The 18,852-nt window shown below is 44.6% G+C and overlaps 1 protein-coding gene across 15 annotated transcripts in view; it reads left to right on the forward strand.

Moving 5' to 3' along the window:
- BAZ2B (bromodomain adjacent to zinc finger domain 2B) overlaps positions 1-18,852 on the forward strand; it is a 535,524-nt gene that overhangs the window by 62,362 nt on the left and 454,310 nt on the right. The gene's annotated exons all lie outside the window — the stretch shown is intronic.

The following is an 18,852-nucleotide window of genomic DNA, read 5'->3' on the forward strand; positions in this document are numbered from 1 at the left end:
TGGGACTGATTTGGCCTGCCCCTTCAGATGTAACTTCCTGTTTTCAGAAAGGACAGGCTGGGTCAGAGAGAAAGGCCTGGTGTAGGCCGAAGGCAGCCTTTTCTTGGCTAGTGCGGGCCAAGACTATCTTCAAACTTTGAAGGTGTGCAGGGGAGAAGAAAGGAATTAGGTGAGAACTGGGGGGTGGGAAGAGAGAAAGTTGGACCTGGGTGGAAGGAAGGAGGGAGAGATTGGGGCTGGGGAGTGGAGGGAGAAAGAGAGTGAGTTGGACCTGGGGGTGGGAGCCCTTGGCCCCCTTCTTTTGGGCTCAGGTCCCAGGCCCCTTTCAAACTGCAGTATCTGTTCAATGGCTGGTGATGAAGCTAAAGCCCCATTGGCCAAAGAAATCTGCTGCCCGAGTTGTCCCCTTTCTCCTTATACTGCCTCAAGAGTGAGAAAGTCAGTGCTGTGCCTCCAGCCATTGGTACTCCCCAAGCATATCCAGTTCATGCATGAACAGAGCATGTTCAGGGAGTGCTAGCATTGGCGGCTAGAGGCACCCTGCAGCACAAGGAGGAAGGATGCGGCTTTGACAGTGGATTTCTTTGACTGGCGGGGCTTCAACATTCCTGGTAGCAAAGGTATGATAACCTAATGTGGAGAGGAGGGAGAGGAAATGCATGGTCCCCCATAGGAACATAAGAATTGCCTTACTGAGTCAGAACAATGGTCCATCAAGCCCAGTAGCCCACTATCATGGTCACTAGTACCTAGAGTACTCAGAGTAGCAACATTCCATGTTTCCGATCCAGGGCAAGCAGAAACTTCCCCCATGTCTTAATAATAGACTATGGACTTTTCTTCCAGGAAGTGGTCCAAACCTTTCTTAAAATCAGCTACGCTATCTGCTTTTACCACAACCTTTCTTAAAACCAGCTATGCTATCTGCTTTTACCTATAACCCATTCTCCTCCTGTTCCCCTCCAATGGATTGCTGGCTGTACCCTGCTTTTAATCACATGATTAAAAATTTAATTGAAATGTAGTCCTAATTTTTAGTATTATACACTGCTTTGTTCTTTTGTAAAGCTAAGTGGTATAGCAAATTTTATAAACTATTTGAATAACACATTAATTCTAAAAGAAACAAAAGTAAAATAAGTTCATTTTATGGTCATCATAATAACGATAACTTGACACTCTTTTTCACTATTGTTGCATCACAATTTTTTGTGTAGCAAGATATAATTATAGAGAAGGTTAGCATTTTTTATGGGGTGGGAGGGATACAGCCTTAATGAAACAAAGAAGTAGAGTCCCAACAATGCAATCTTGGGGAAAATAACCAACAGTACATAGTAGATACAATCTAAACATGGGGAGTGTGTGGTACAGTGGTTAGAGCTACAGCCCCAGCACCCTGGGATTGTGGGTTCAAACCCCACACTACTCCTTGTGACCGTGGGCAAGTCACTTAATCCTCAAATGCAAAACAAATCCCACTAAAGGGTACTCAAAAGAGATATAATGGAGAGGAAAACCTACTTCGACAAGGATATTTCAATCCAATACCAAGTCATTCAAAGTTTGTAGTTTCCATCCCTGATCAAATTGCCTTCACATCCTTATTTGTCTTCTCTAATATATCATAAATTAATTTTTATTGCTTTTTTCTTTTTTATAAACAGCAAAAATTTACTTATCTTAAAGTGTTCAGAGCACTGACAAGCCCAACAGGACCCGTTTCTCCACTAACATGGCTTTCTTAAGGGTTCTCAGGACTCTTTATTTTCACATCCTGCCTCATTTACTGCCTCTTTTACAAAGCCACGCTAGCAGCTGCGCTGCGCTAATGGCCCCGAAGCCCATAGAGCTTTAAAGGGCTTCGGGGCTGTTGCCGTGTGGCTTTGTAAAAGAGACCATTAGTGTTTCAGCATCTATGCCTTTGTCAAGAGTTTCAATGGCTGGTAGTTCTATCGCATAAATAGAGCATTCAATGCAGGTCAAGTTTAGAAAGAACAAAAAAATATCTGGTGTCCAAAGCGAAGCTGAGGGTCACAAGTGAAAAACTCGTGACTCTCAGCTTTGCTTTTGACACCAGATATTTTCCTGTTCTTTCTAAATTTGACCTACATTGAATGCTTTATTTATGTGATAGAACTACCAGCCATTGAGACCCTTGACAAAGACATAGGGCTCCTTTTACTAAGGTATGCTAGTGTTTTTAGCATGTACGCTGAAGATTAGCGCGTGCAAACCACACGCTAAATGAAAAATATTAACGCAAGCTCTATGGAGGCATTAGCATCTAGCGTGCGGGGCATTGTAGCGCGCATTAAGCGTGTGCTAAAACTGCTAGCACACCTTAGTAAAAGGAGTACATAGATGCCAAAACACTGTCAGTGTTGAGTCTTTGAGTCCTCGCAGTGCTACTATCAATAAAGTGAACATTACACCCATGCCTGAATTATTGACATCTCATCCTCACAACTCCTTTGTTGTGCCTTGATTGTCTCATCGTTGAGGTCCCTTGGGCTCCCTTTTTGGTGTCTTCACTGGAGAATAAACATCAAATGAAGCAGAAAATATAGTGCCAATCACTAAACTCACTCACCACCAGAAAAACATTTATTACAACAATACTGTAGAATCTTTAGAAATCTTTGACGAACATAAAACAGAAATACAGTGGTATTCAAATTATCAAACATAAATGCAAATATTGAATGTCACATTGCTAAGCATTCCTAATGTTGAGGTGAATTTGTACATTTGGCATTGCAAAAACCAAAAGACGTATCTTATAAAGCAACATTTTCTCTTTCAGTGTTGCTCTTAGGAAGATATTGGCAGATTCTCTTTTTTTATAATTGACCCTGAACATTGACAAATTTCAGCCCCTGTGTCAAAGATGCCAAATTTGAAGGAATGATATAATGGGCTATTCATGCAGAATTGCTGCAAATTTGAGAGTGTAGTGTCCAGTGCAAGGATAATCTATGATAAAAATCTGAATTTACTCTTGCTTTGGAGCTATAGCAGCAGATAAACTGGCAAAATCTTTTGCAACAAACTGCAACAAATTTTTGGGCACATTATGAGCAAATTTTCAAGTGGGATTTTGTATCCATGATGCTCATATTAGCATCGTTCAAGTAGCACAAAAAGTTATGCTGGACTACCAAAAATTAGCACTCTTGACCAATTATTCTCAATTTTACAAGCAGCTAAAATGACACTTTATTCATCATTGTGCACAATGCTTCCAACATCTAGCCAGACAAGTGGGTCTAGCTTAGTGACTTGCAGTTAAAAATCTAAAATATTAGAAAAATTATTTTAGAAACATAGAAAGATGACGGCAGAAAAGGGCTATAGCCCATCAAGTCTGCCCACTCTACTGTCCCACCCCATTAAGTCAGAGTGCTGCTCGACCCACGTAGAGATCCCACGTGGATGTCCCATTTATTCTTAAAGTCGAGCACGCTAGTGGCCTTGATCACCTGCACCGGTAGTTTGTTCCAGTGATCCACCACCCTTTCTGTAAAGAAATACTTCCTGGTGTCACCACCAAATCTCCCTCCTCTGAGTTTGAGCGGGTGCCCCCTTGTGACTGAAGGTCCCTTAGGAAAGAATATGTTGTTTTCCACCTCGACACGACCTGTGACGTACTTAAACGTCTCAATCATGTCGCCCCTCTCCCTGCGCTCCTCTAGAGAGTAGAGCTGCAACTTGCCCAGTCTTTCCTCGTATGAGAGACCCTTGAGTCCGGAGACCATCCTAGTGGCCATTCGCTGGACTGACTCAGCTCGAAGTACATCTTTACGGTAATGTGGCATCCAGAATTGCACACAGTACTCCAGATGAGGTCTTACCATGGCTCAGTACAGTGGCATTATGACTTCAGTTTTACGGCTGACGAAGCTTCTATTGATACATCCCATCATCTGCCTTGCCTTGGATGAGGCCTTCTCTACTTGTTTGGCAGCCTTCATGTCTGCACTGATCATTATTCCCAAGTCCCGTTCTTCTGAGGTCTTATCTAGTGTTTCTCCATTCAAGGTGTATGTTCTGCATGGATTTCTGCTGCCGAGATGCATCACCTTACACTTCTTTACGTTGAAGCCCAGCTGCTATGTTGAGGACCAGTTTTCTAACTTGATCAGATCCTGCACCATACCATCCGTGAGATCGCTTTCACCTACTATATTACACAGTTTGGCGTCGTCGGCAAACAGCGCTACTTTTCCCTGAAGCCCTCAGGTCAAGTCCCTTATGAATATGTTAAAAAGGGATGGTCCCAGGACTGAGCCCTGTGGCACTCTGATGTCTCAGAGAGGGTGCCATTGACCACCACCCTCTGAAGTCTTCCACTCAGCCAATCATTGACCCATGCTGTTAGTTTCTCACCTAACCCCCATCGATTTCATCTTGTTTAATAGTCTACGGTGTGGAACACTGTCAAACGCTTTACTGAAATCCAAGTACACTATGTTAAGAGACTCTCCCGAGTCTAGCTTTCCTGTCACCCAGTCAAAGAAGCTGATAAGATTGGATTGGCATGATCTGCCCCTAGTGAATCCATGTTGACAGGGATCCCTCAGATTCCCCTCATCCAATATCGTGTCTAATTTCCCTTTAAGTAAAGTTTCCATGAGTTTACACACTATTGATGTGAGACTTACTGGTCTGTAATTCGCAGCCTCCGCTCTGCAACCCTTTTTGTGCAGAGGAACAACATTGGCAGTTTTCCAGTCCAGGTGGACTCTCCCCGTACTTAGGGAGAGATTGAAGAGCATGGCTAACGGTTCCGCCAAAACATCACACAGCTCTCTGAGCACTCTTGGGTGCAGATTGTCCGGTCCCATGGCTTTGTTCACCTTGAGTCTTGACAGTTCTTGGTAAACATCAGCTGGTGTGAACTCAAACTTCTGAAATGGGTCATCCATGCTTTGTTTTGCATCCAGCCGAGGCCCGTGCCCTGGTGCCTCGCAGGTAAAGACTGAACAGAAGTAATCGTTCAGTAGTTTGGCTTTATCGGAGTCAGTTTCCACATAATTCCCGTCTGGCGTTCTAAGGCGTACTATCCCGTTTGTGTTCTTTTTCCTGTCGCTAATGTATCTGAAGAAGGATTTGTCCCCTTTCTTGATGTTCTTTGCTAGAGTTTCTTCCATACGAAGTTTGGCCTCCCTGACTGCTGTTTTGACCGCTGCAGACTTTGTCCTGTATTCAATGTTTGCTTCTTTTTCCCCCATGCGTTTGTATGATAGAAATGCTCTTTTCTTCTCCTTGACGAGGTATGATACCTCATCTGTGAACCATTGGGGTTTCCTTTTTCTTTGTTGTTTGGTTACCGATTTTATGTAGCGGATAGTTGCCTCATGAAGGATCGATTTCAAGGTTGTCCACATAGCTTCCACATTATCAGTTACTTCTTGAACCTGCAGCGTCTGGTAGACGAAATCTCCCATGCGTGCGAAGTCAGTGCCCCTGAAATTGAGTACCCTTGTTTTTGTTTGTGATCTAGGAAAACCTTTCTTAAGGTTAAACCATACCATGTTATGGTCACTGGTGGCCAGCGTCTCTCCCACCGAGACGTCCGAGACGCTTTCCCCATTCGTAAGTACCAGGTCCAGGATGGCCTGGGCCCTAGTGGGCTCTAGTACCATTTGTTTGAGCCGTACTCTCTTCATGGACGTTAATATCCTCCTGCTATCACAAGTTGTTGCTGATAGTGTGTTCAAGTCTACATCAGGCATGTTGAAGTCTCCTAATAGAACAGCCTCCCCCCGTAAGGTAATATTCTCAATGTCTTCAATTAATTCTGCGTCCTTTTCCTCCGATTGTCTCGGAGGTCTGTATACCACACCAAGGTACAGGCATTTTTCTCCACCTCTGGCCAAGTTTACCCAGATGGATTCCCCAGTATACTTGACATCTGTGATCCTGGTTGTCTTAATGTTCTCTTTGATATAAAGTGCTACCCCCACCACCTAACTTACCCTCTCTATCTTGTCTAATCAGGTTGTATCCTGGTATGGTTATATCCCACCCATGAGAGTCTGTGAACCATGTTTCGGATATTGCTACTATGTCTATGTCTGCATTAACTATTTCTGTTTCTAGTTCTAGAAATTTATTCCCTAAGCTGTGTGCGTTAACATACATAGCTCTCCACTCTTTTTGTTTGCTAAGCTCCTGTTGTGAGCCACCCATTTGAGACAAATTGTCTCCTAGCGATTCGTTTGCAGTAAGGGTACTTACCTCAGACCTAGAAGCGTAATGTTGGTTCGCTACATCAGGATTGTTACTTACTGCTCCGGTGTAAAAGTGGGTACCCACCCCCAACTTACCTAGTTTAAAGCCCTTCGAAGTAGGCGGGCTAGTCTGTGTCCGAAGACATTCTTACCTCTGTTGGTCAGGTGGAGTCCGTCTGGTCCCTGTAGTACCCTGACTATTCAATGTGCAAATTTTGAACAAAATCTGAAACGTAATGGTGTGGACAATTAGACAGCTTGGCATGGATTGATCCAATGTCAACATCAATATTTTTGGATATTGTGCCTTCTGAAAAAATTCTCCATTGGAACATTTTATTTTCATAGAAAGCAATTTCTCTTACACCACTTGTTTCTCCTTTCGGAGTTCAGAAAGACAGTTTGGAGTTCAGAAATAGGTTCAAGGCTAACATTTTTTGCTTTTAACTCCATCCCACCTGTAAAGAACCCAGCACCTCCTGCAGTAAGTATTTCTGCAGATTGGGAGTTGTACTTGATTCACTGCCAGGGATAGTGACTGTTAGGCTGCTCTAGGGATAGATGGTGCCGTCAGCTACAGTTCCTGCTGGTCATTCCTTCCTATTACTATGCAGCGCTCACGGTTCTCATGGTAGTGGTCAGGGCTCTTGTGTCAGTTTCCCAACTCCTGTGTCAGCCAAGATGGCAGAAGAGTTAATGAAACACTGCTCATGCTGCAGTCAGCAACAAGCAGCATCGGGTCATTGGGTGTCCTGCTTTTTGGACTCCCCTTCCACTAGAGGATCAATAGCGCATGGTGTTTCCTGCATGGGGGATGTTCATACACTTTTTCAGTCCTCAGATGTGGAAACTAGGCAGGCTGTGATTCGGGAGCCTTCTGGCATGGGCACAGAGGACCCAAAGGGGCAGGTTCTACAGCAGTCCTTTTCCACTAAATTTTGTTCTGCTTCACCAGGCATATCTGCTGTAGCAAATGCAGCCTCCTTTGGCAAGAGCCCTATATTTCTTTCCCATTGGGAGGGGGGTTAGCTCATTTATCCTCCTTGGGAGCACATTTGGCTTCAAGCTTGGCTCTTGGGTAGTCCTTGTCAGAAGTTGGAGGACACGGTGCAAGGGGTCTCAGGAGGACCCTACATCTCCTGAGGATTCTCAGGCTTTGGATTCATTACATTCATCATCTTCCACGCTTCTAGAGGAGTTTGAGGAAGGGGGAGATTGACCCTTCTCTGGCCGAGTACCCTACAGCAGTCAGGGTGTTTCACAGAGAGAAGTTGTCTTCCTTTATTGCTGGGCCTTGGAGGTCCTTAATATTTCGTCTCTGGATCTTCTGGTACTGGTGACGGCTAATCCTAGGATGGCATTAAGCCACCTCCTTGTGCTTTTCCAGTTCATGAGGCAATTCAGGAATTGATTTCTGCCCAGTGGTCTGCACTGGACTTGGATTTGAAGATGGCGTGCACTATGTCACAGCTTTATCTGATCTCTGCAGCAGAACTGGAGAAGTTACAATGGCCTAAGGTGGATTCTCTGGTGGCACCAGGCATGAAGAAGATGACTCTCCCAGTCGAGAGCAGAGTTGCCCTTAAGGATGGGCAGTTTTGCAAAATAGGCTTCTTTTAAAGCTCTCATTCGAGGTATCCACATTATGCTTCAGGCGATGAAGTGCAGCTCTTACACTGCTCGGGCATGCTTGTGTTGGGTTTAACAGGTGGGGGGCAGGGGGAGAGGGTGGCTGAACGGATGCTCGGTGGCTGAGCTCTGCTCCCCGACCTCCCTACATCTTTAATTTCTCACTGTTCAGCTGTAGATTTTTACCCATTCTGCCCTATTTGGGTGTACTTTTACATCTGGGATTCACTCCGGGGTTTTCGGCAGTGTTTAGCTGAGTTCTCGTTGAGGCAGCTTCCAAGATGGCAGGTCAGGCGCCTGAACCTTCGCCAGAACTTTTCAAAGCAGACCTTGTTCAAGTGTCTATGCGCAACTTTTCTCAGATTCTAGATGATAAATTGGCCAAGCTGCTTGCCACAATGAACAAAATCAAAGAGGGAATGGCTGGTCATGCAGCCTGGCTGCAGTATGCAGAAGAGCGTATTTCGGCTCAGGAGGAGCATGTTCACATGGCAGAAAGCAAGCTTCAGAGGTTTGAGACGTACGTGCACTACCTAATGAGCCGCCATAATAACGTTTGGCTCATTGGAGTACCAGAATTAGTCAAAGATAAGGAGCTTCAAGACCTGGTAGCCTGGGGATGCCGGAGGGCTCTGGGGATGCCGGAGGGGGCTCCACGTGGAGAGAGTGCACCGTATGGGAGCCCCAAGATTGGAGAAGGAGGAGCCGCGGCCGGTGATTGTGCGCTACCTCAATTATGCAATCAAAGCTCAATTGATGGATAGATACCGCAAAAACTGCTCTTTGAGCTATAATGGTGCCTCTGCTCCTCTTTCAAGATTTCTTGGCTAAAGTGTCAGAGCAGAGGCGGAAATTGACACCATACTGTTCACAGCTCTTCAATAGAGGTATCAAATTTAACCTGTCTGTGAGTTTTCCTTTAGAGACACTGAGGTCCTACAGAGTGGACCAGAATGAATATAAGGCCAACATCACTTGGTGGTTCAGTTGGGAGAAGTCTCACATTCTTGGACTTGAAGGAAGTGTATCTGCATATCTCCATCTGGCCACCACACCAGCGTAGATGCCAAAACATTGTCAGTGTCAAGTCTTCGAGTCCTTGCAGTGCTACTATCAATAAAGTGAATTTTGAACTGCATACCTGTGGCTGAATTATTGACATCTCCTCCTCACGACTCCTTTGTTGTGCCTTGATTGTCTCGTCGTTGAGGCCTCCCTTGGCTCCCTTTTTGGTGTCTAGCAGCTTTTCTTAATATTTCCTGATATTTTTGCATTTCATTTTACATATACTTTTTTTTTTGTAATTGTTTATTAATAACAAAAAACAATGCATCGGAAAAGCAGTACAGTACAAAAGTAGTACATGCATCAAAACTGCAAAACTGCAAGACTCACTGATGTCAACCCCTCCCCCACCGCCCTCCCAGCCCTCCCTACTTTTAAAAGGAGTGCCCTATCATTGAAAATCCTGCTACTGTATTATTATTCACAATTATTCTGAACAATTGATATCTTCTATCTAATATGTATCCTACTGCAGTTTAGATTGCAAAGGCATTATCTAGTTTTCAGGTAAAGGTAGAGTCTGGTATGTACATAAGAGAAGGATTGTATCAACTTGTAGTACTGCATCATAACTGGTTATACAAACCATCAAAACCACACACTTGTTTTCTGAGAATACAGGAAAGGGTCACAATTTTATGATTTTGAAATGCTATACATTTTGACATCATACATTTTATGAAAATGAGGAAGTACAGTGGTTAATATGAGTACTTAGCTTTTTCTATATACAGTAAAACTTTGGATTGCAAATAACTTGGTTTGCAAGTGATTTGCAAGACAAGCAAAACATTTTATTAAATTTTAACTTGATATACAAGCACACAAAGTATACACACATCACATCTGAGCCGATGGTTCTTCTCTCTCTGAGCGAGGTTTTGCAATACGAGTACATACAGTATACATGTGTTACATCATCACAACTGAGCCGATGGTTCTTCTCTCTTTGACGCTGCCGGAGTGTAGTGACTGTTCTAAATGGGCAAGGTCTTGCAATACAAGTGCATATAGTATTTTGTATTAAAGATTTTGTTTGTGTTGTGGAATGAATCATCTGAATTTTCATTATTTCCTATGGGGAAATTTGCTTTGATGTACAAGTGCTTTGGATTACAAGCATGCTTCTGGAACAAATTATGTTCGGAAACCAAGGTTTTACTGTACATGATTTTTCCCACCTTTTTGTTTTCTTTTATTTTCTTTTTTGACACAGTTGTAAAATGTTCAGTACTGAAAATAATTTGAATCCTAGAAATGTCATAATATATGCATGCTATATTGAGCATTGTGCTGTTCCCATATATTTAATATAGGAGTTTAATATTAGCAGTAGAAGAACCTTAATAGGAGAAATCAAGCTAGACCATTCTATAGACCATAATGGGTTATGCCACCCAACCAGCAGACAAAGGCAGAGATCACTGGCACTATCACCAGGACGAGTAGTGCACCCCTGGAATCTGTCAGTTAAATTGGCTGCAGCTTGAACTAATACAGCAAGAACAGGCTTGCTTTATAGGGTGCATATGTGGCACTCTTACCACTTAGATTTCTCAGGATTGCAGATTTGAAGGGGCCCAGCTCTTGACTGAGGCACTCCCCATTTTCTCTGAGGGTACTCAGAAATATAGGTATCGTACACTGATCATCATTCTCTGTTTTGGTGTTTTTCCTTAATTGCTATCCAACCTCAACTGAATTTATGCAGAATGGCTTTCTGTGTACTATCATTAATATACCTCTAGACTTGCAGGGATGTCCAACCTTGGCCCTCGCTAGGTTGGGTTTACAGGATTTCCCAAATTAATATGCATGAGATCTGTTTGCATATGATAAAAGCAGTGCATGCAAATAGATTACATGCAAACTTTTTGGGGAAATCCTGAAAACCTGACTGGATTGTGGCCCTTGAGAACCAATATTAGACAAACCTGCTCTAGAGTAACCTTTGCTTTTGGATCTAAATCAACACAGGAACTATCTGGCACAACTATAGCTGTTCAACTTATGTTACTAGACCATTAGTCATTTCTCTCGCTGTAGTATTGTTTTGGCCAATCGGGGACTTCCTTAGGCTCCTCCATAAGGAAGTCCCTGATTGGCTCAGGCAGAGCTGTCGGTAACAGGTCTACAGTAGTCGGGTTTTAGAATCATAAAACCGGATGCATGGGGTTTTACTCATTTGCATGGGTTGGATCTGATCGGAAAATACATGGTGGGCTGTTTAGTGAATTCGGTGGGTAGCAGCGATCGTCACTAAATCTGTGAAAACAGGTTTAGCAACGATTGCTGACTTTAGTGAATCGGGGCCTTTGAGGGCTGACGTTGCCCAACCCTAAAATAGAAGAAGACAGAAGGAGTGAGGAGAAAGGACAAAGGGACCACTGAAAAGACTTATGAGAAGACAGACAGGAAAAGTAGGAGAGAACCGGCAACAGCCTTTCAGGAAGCAGTGCAGAGCCGGGCGGGAGCTCGAAAAGCTTGTTCATGTGTGCTAGCCCAGGTGCACCACTGACTGCGAGATCAGCAGGAGGGGCTCAGCGCGGGATACACCGCTGGACCACCAGGGAAAAGGTACGCAGGGAGGAAGGGAGGGAGGTGGGGGATATAAAATTGTTAGTAGCGGCCAGGACGGGAGGATTCCTCCTGTCCCGGCCTAACGGCAGGCCTGCAGCAAGTCCAAGAGGGTGTCGGGTGGTCACTAGGTGATGACCCAAATATAGGATTAGACCCCCAGTTTGGGACCATTTTTTTGGCCAAAAAATCTTGTCCTATAGTAGAGTATATACGGTATATTTAATGTGTTGAGTAGAGTGTGCTCAGTTCCCCCTCACTTATCAGTCACTTGAAAAAGGAGACCAGTGAAACAGAACCATCATAGCATCACTCGATTCTCAAGAGTCCCAAATCCAACCTCACAAACTAACTTCTATATATTGCTTGACATTAAAAAATACCTTGTACTAAATAAGAGGAAAAAGATATAATAAATCACTTACCTTGTTGTCCATAGAAGAAGGAAATAAAGCTTTCGGTTTTACTACCATTTGCAATCTTTCCATTCCAAGTTCAAGAGTCTGATAGTGAGAAAAAATCCTTAACTCTGTGCTAAAAATCCACAGTTGTGACTATGACAAAAAATAAAACTTAAAAAAAAAGAGTAAAAAATAGACAATCTTATAACCCCAATTCAACTACGATAACAAATTGTTAAATTGAACAAACAACTCTCCCCTCCAGCTAAATCCATATAACCCCACTCTACCCTAGGAGCTCAAGAGATAGTGAATCCTGATCTAGGCTGATCTGAAATGTATTAAGAATTTTACTAGTATTGCTGCAAAGCAGAAAGTTTTTTAGTGATAAATAGGCAATTGAAAACCGAGTTGATATTGCATTTTAGGATAAAAACTAAGAAGTACGAATATCAAACTAGAAGCAGTGCTGTGATGTATGGCTGCTAGGGAAGGGCACTGATGAACAGTCCAGTTTACATTTTCCAACTAATAGGGATGTTCTTTGATTGATGATATACTTATATGAGAAGGCTGCTTTGGAAAGAAGCAGCTCAACTGGCCATGTTCAAGATCTTGGAAATTTGGCAGCTTGCAAGAATACCACATCAATGAATAGACTCTGGGATTTGCATATTGAAGAAGCTTTATGATGAATATGAGAAGGTAAAAAAGAACCGGCACAAATTCAACAATCATGATCTGGTGAATCAAGAAGCGTTCAAAGAACATCTTGTCCATCTTTTTGATGTGCTACCAGTGATGCATTAGTTATAATGAAAATTGAAGAAGACAGAATTTCTAATGATGCAGAGGGCAAGATGTTTTGTCATGTAGCATGGCCGGCATTGACACTGTACTTGCAAAAAAGGAGGATAGAAAGAGAGTGCAAGAAGACCGATTTAGTAAATTTTCAACCAAAGTAGAAATAGAAAATGTCATTGTCAGTAGTTCTACATAGCCAATGGCTACTTCTCTCCCTCTGACTAGTGGATTATCTGTTTCCAAGAATTAAGTTATTTGCTAGTTGTCCAAATTCAGATTCTGATTTTGAAGTCAGCAGAACTCATTGTTCCGGTTTTCGGTCAAAATGGCCAAAGCTGAACATCCTTGCACTTTAAAGTATGTCTTTAAGACTTTACGAAAAATAATATTCATATCTAAGATTATTATTTCTAATGGAAGATTGTGCCACGTCTGAACAACCTGATAAGAAAATGATCATACTAGTTGACTATTTCTAATTACTCAAAAAAAAAAATTGGAAACTGTAGTTTAAAACTACAGTTATTTCATGTAGTAATAAAATTGTCTGAAACACATAAAAGTGATGTTAGACTATTGTAATTCATTACTAAAAGGGGCAACTCAAAAAGAAATAAGGTATTTTCAAATAGTCCAAAACTCGGCAATAAAAATCATTTCAAATGCTAAGAAATTTGATCACATCTCACCACTCTTAAATAAAGCTCATTGGCTCCCTGTCACACATACTTGCTTATAAGTCTGCTAGTACATAAAACAATTAATGTAAAAATGCCTGAATTTATGCACAATCTATTAATACCGTATACATCGTTGCACACGCTTTGATCTTCAGATCAGCAATTATTAACCGTATCCTCTTTAAAAATAATCGGTACAAGACGCTTGGAAATCTCTGTCACAGCTCCTCAGTTGTGGAATGCTCTACCTCATGAATTAAGGGAAGAAAAACTACTCGGCTGCTTCAAAGGGAAACTGAAAAGCCACCTGTTCAAAGATGCCTTCTTAATATAACCTCAAATTTACTTAATACACTTATCCAATAATAAAGATTCTCTCTTATTTTAGCTAACCCCCCTTAAATGTTCTTACCTTGAATGTTTTTCTATCCTTTAGCGATTGTAGTTCCTCCCTGCCTACCCTTCATGTTCTGGTATGTCTGGTTAGTTTGGAATTATGCCTATGCAGTTTTAGCATTGTACAGTTTTTATTTCTGTATTTCGCCTAGAAATCTTTGGATAGTCGATTGTATCAAATTTTAATGAAACTTGATGTTAATTATTTTGGATCGTTACCATTTAAGCCTTATGTACTAAACTTAATCCTGTATCTATTCTAATTTATGCAAGAGTGGCACTGCCCCGCCCCTAGTTCCACTTTCTTTTGGTTTACAAGAGTTAGCCTAGCTCAACTGTCGACATCATATGATGGAACTGTTGCTTGGAAGTGCTTTAATTCAACTGTTTGGAGTTAGTGGAGGACCAGATATTGCAGTGTTCAAAAAATTTCAGCAACATTGGCCATACATAGATCAAGATTTGTTTGAGGTTGCTGAGGATGATAAGTTTGATGAAGACACATCTTTTTTCAGAAGACTGCAAGGAGCTTCTTGAGCTCAGCTTAATTTTTCTTTGCAGCTGCCTGCATGCAGATAAAGCAAAGCCATCATTTTGAGCACCCAGGGCCTTCCACCATGCACAGTGGATGGTGAAGGCCATCTATAGTATTAAGATAATTTCTAGTGCAATGTGTCTAGTAGTCCTGAACGCTAGGGTTATGCATCTGAACCCATAAGTTGCTTGCAGAATGATATTGCTCATCTTTCAACTCTGCCTCCTTCCCAGGAGGTTTGCTGCTGCCCTGCTAGTTCTTCTGCAAGCAAGTTGCTCAGATGTTTTTCTGATTTGCTCTGCAATTTTTTTCCTGTCATTTTAAGTTTGAGGCTCGGTGCTCAGAGGTTTCTTCTTGTTAGAATCTCTGCCTGAGAGAAGACGCAGATTTGCATATCAGAAGTCTGCTGCTAGCAGGATCAGCCCTTGGGGGCACCTATCTAGCCAGCCTGCTGTAATTTTTGAAGCTCGGAGGGCCATTCCCTGAGTACCTGAGTAGCTACTCGCATTTCTAACTTATCAGGAGCTTGAGTGCAGGCAGTTTGGCTCCTTCTCGGCTTAGCCAGGATTAATAGCAGGCTGGCTGCATGGTCCTCCCCTTATCACGGTGAGAGAGTTTCCAGGGGTTGAGGCTCAGTCCAACATTGGTCCGACTAGTAGCCTGAAGATCGGGGGGGGGGGGTTTCAAAGAGATCAAGGCAGGTGACTTTAAAATATGCAATGTCACCTAACAACTATAGAAAAATAGACAAATATAGTGCAAAATATAGACAGCAGATATAAATTCTCAAAACTGACACATTTTGATCACTAAATTGAAAATAAAATCATTTTTCCTACCTTTGTTGTCTGATGATTTCATGAGTCTCTGGTTGCGCTTCCTGACTGTGCATCCAATATTTCTTTCTTTCTGCCTCATGCATACTACCTCTCTTATGGACCTCATTCCTTTCTCCAATCAACATTTCTCTCTATGTCCCTCCATGAGTCCAACTGTTCTTCCTCTCTCCTTCACCCCTATTGGTAACATGTCTCCCTCTCTCTCACTGTCCATCTTTCTTTCTCTCATTCCCTCTCTTGCTGCAAAGGGAGTGGGGAAGGAGAGAGAGAGAGATCCAGGGTGCATCTCTCCCACCCCCTCTACTGCCACATCAAACATTTCTCCCTCTCTCATCCCCCGGATCATGTGCAGTATTTTTCACCACTGCCCACCAGCCCCATGCCCATTTCTCCTTCTATCACCCCTCTCCACCAGCACCATGCCACATCTCTCCCTCCATCACTAAGTCCAACATTCTTCCCTCTTGCTTCCCCTTCAATCTGTCCCTCTGTTTCCTCTCCACCACCATATCCAACATTTCTCCCTCTCATCCTTCTCTTCTCCATGCATCTCTACCTCACTCCTCTCTCTCTATGCCCAATTTTCCTCTTTCTTCCTTTCCCCATGTGCACCATCTCTTTCCCTCTCACTCACACACCCATGCCCAACAATTCTTTCTATTCCCTCCCTCCTATGTCCTAAGTTAGTGCCTTCTTCTTCCCTTCCTTTTGTCCCGAGTTCATGCCCCCCTTCTGTGTCCTGAGTTCATGCCCCTCTCCCTGCCTTCCAGCCTTTGTCCCAAATTTGTGCCCCTTCCATGTCCCAATGCACTTCTTATCCCAGGACAAGCAGGCAGGTATTCTCACTAGTGGGTGATGTCATCCGACAGAGCCCCGATACGGACGTCTCACAAGCATATTTTGCTTGAAGAAACTCAGAAGTTTCGAGATGCCCGCACTGCGCATGTGCCAGTGCCTTCCTGCCCGATGGTCCGGGCATGTCTCCTCAGTTCTTTTCTTTCCGCGGAGCTGAGAAGTTTTACTTCAATTCTGCGCTGACTGAATTCCCGTTCTTTTGCCTTCTATTGCCGCGGTTTTGGGTTTGTTTTACTCTTTATCGTGTGTTTTATTTCTTTGGTTTCTTTTTCTTTAAAAAAAAAAATTTCTTCCAGCGATTCGACTGGGTCGGCCGCTTGGCTCAGGCCCCGCTCCTTCGATCTTGTGGCGGAGCTTTTTCGGCCTATGTCCCGGCCAATTACCGGTTTTAAAAAGTGTAGCAAGTGCCAGCGTGCGATTTCGCTAACGGACCCCCATCAACGCTGCCTGCAGTGTCTTGGTCCGGAACATTTCCTGAAATCGTGCCGGCCTTGTTCCACTCTCACAGCGCGGGCTTTTAAGCATCGCTGTTTTTTGTGGGAGTCAATGTTCAAGATGGAAGCTGCGAAGGAACCATCTGCGAAGCCCTCTACCACTCCTGCAACACCGGGTCTCCTGAAGCCGGCATCGTTTGTCCCGGTTTCGACCCCGTCTTTGGCGCCGGTGCCTTCCTCCGTCTCCTCGGACCAGGTACCGCCTCCTCCCATTCCACCCGTGGTTCTCAAAGTGCCGAAGGCTTCCAAGCAAAAGCACTCGACCACGAAAGAGCGCGAAGACCGTGCAGGAGGCCCCCTTTTGGTGCGGATCCCTCCTTGTCGGCTTCGTTGCGGTCCCTTTTGGAGGCTCAGTTTGTCGAGCTCATACAAACCATGGGACCCTAGCTGATTGCAACGATCCAAGGTGACATCCCGGTCCCGATTCCGGGGGGCGGACCGCCCCCTCCTCCTCCTCCTCCTCGCCGGTCGCTCTCGCTGCTTGGCGAGGAGGAGCGGCGATTGGCGGCTGGTCCCTCGAGGCGGGCCTCCTTTAGTGACATGCCACCTTTAGAGTCCATTACGCCTCCGGACGAAGAGGTGTGGAATCCCTCTTCGGGTAATCGAAGCCCTGGGCATCGCAAATCACAGGAAGAATTCTTCCGCACTCCTTACCAAGCCTGGACTGCATCTCGGGAGGCGTCGAATCTCCCGCCTCTGCGCTCTACGGCCTCGAGTCCCATCTGCTCGTTCGAAGTGTCTGGGGACCACTCTAAGCATCATCATTCTAGATCCCCCTCCAGACACCGAGAGGGGCATCGATCCAGACATTCCTCACGGCACTCCTCGCGCCACTCTACAGTATCACTGCAGAAGAAGCTGCCGCGCATGGGGTATTCTCCGTCGGACATGTCTCCTCCGCAGGGGCCGGAGTCCGAGGAGCCGTGTGTCTCTTATTCACCCTGTCAATCCCAGGTCTCTGTGGATCCCGAGGCCTCGACGTCATCCAGTCCTTCTCGTAGGCCTGTGCTGGCAGATCAATTGTCTTTCTCCTCTTTCCTCAGACAGATGGCGGATGACCTGGACATTACCCTGGACTCTGGTTCTCGGTACTCCAAGGAATACCTCGACACTATGCATTTGCCTAATCCTCCTGCGGAGTCTCTTCGTTTGCCTCTGCACAAACTTCTCGATCAAACGTTCATGAGATGTTTTGAAACACCATTCTCAATTCCTGCGGTCCCTGGCAAGTTGGATGTCCGGTACCGCACGGTTCATCACAAGGGGTTCGAGGGTGCTCAACTCTCTCACCAATCCCTGCTGGTCGAATCCTCCCTCAAGCGGTCTCATCCCTCCCAGGTGTACGCCTCGGTGCCTCCGGGTCGCGAAGGCAGGACAATGGATAAGTTTGGGAGGCGAATATACCAGAACTCGATGATGGCTTCCAGAGTTCTCAATTATACTTTTCATTTTGCAACCTATTTGGAGTTATTCCTGCCTGTGCTTCGGAAGTTCACTCCTTACATTGAGTCTCAGGCTCGCTTCGAATTCGAAGAAGTAGTTGCCTCGCTGTCCCAGCTACGTCTCCAGTTGATGCAATCATCTTACGATGCATTCGAGCTTTCGGCACGGGCTGCCGCCTGTTCCGTGGCTATGCGTCGCTTGGCATGGCTTCGGACCATTGACATGGACCCGAACCTCCAGGACCGGCTTGCCAATGTTCCTTGTGCAGGAGCGGATTTATTTGATGAGTCTATCGAGACCGTGACGAAGAAGCTATCTGACCATGAAAAATAATTTCAGTCCATTCTTCGTCCCAAACCTAAGCCTCAACAGTCTCGTCCTTCAAGGCCACCCTTGATTTATCAACGCCGATATACACCAAGGCAGGCTCCGGCTGCGAGACAGCCGGCGAAGAGACAACTTCCACAGAAGGCTCAACAAAAACCTCAACCTTCTGCTGTTCCCAAGGCTCCTCAGCCTTTTTGACTCTCTCTTAGGGAGCATAAACAACCTCGTTCTGCAATCCCCTGTTTTCCCCATTGGGGGTCGCCTCCATCATTTTTTCCATCGATGGACGGCTATCACCACCGACCTCTGGGTCCTTACCATCATCAGGGAAGGGTACTCTCTTCAATTCCATCGGGTCTCCCCGGACCACCCTCCAAGAGAGTATCCTTCCAACTTGATGCAGAACGCCCTTCTTCTTCAGGAAGCTTAGGCTTTGCTCCGGCTTCGGGCCGTCGAGCCGGTCCCGGTGGACCAACACAACCGGGGATTTTACTCCCGGTACTTCCTCGTTCCGAAGAAGACGGGCGACCTGCGTCCTGTTCTGGACCTCAGGGTCCTCAACAAGTTCTTG

Source organism: Geotrypetes seraphini, chromosome 5, assembly GCF_902459505.1.
Source record: "Geotrypetes seraphini chromosome 5, aGeoSer1.1, whole genome shotgun sequence".
NCBI classification, from domain to species: Eukaryota; Metazoa; Chordata; class Amphibia; order Gymnophiona; family Dermophiidae; genus Geotrypetes; species Geotrypetes seraphini.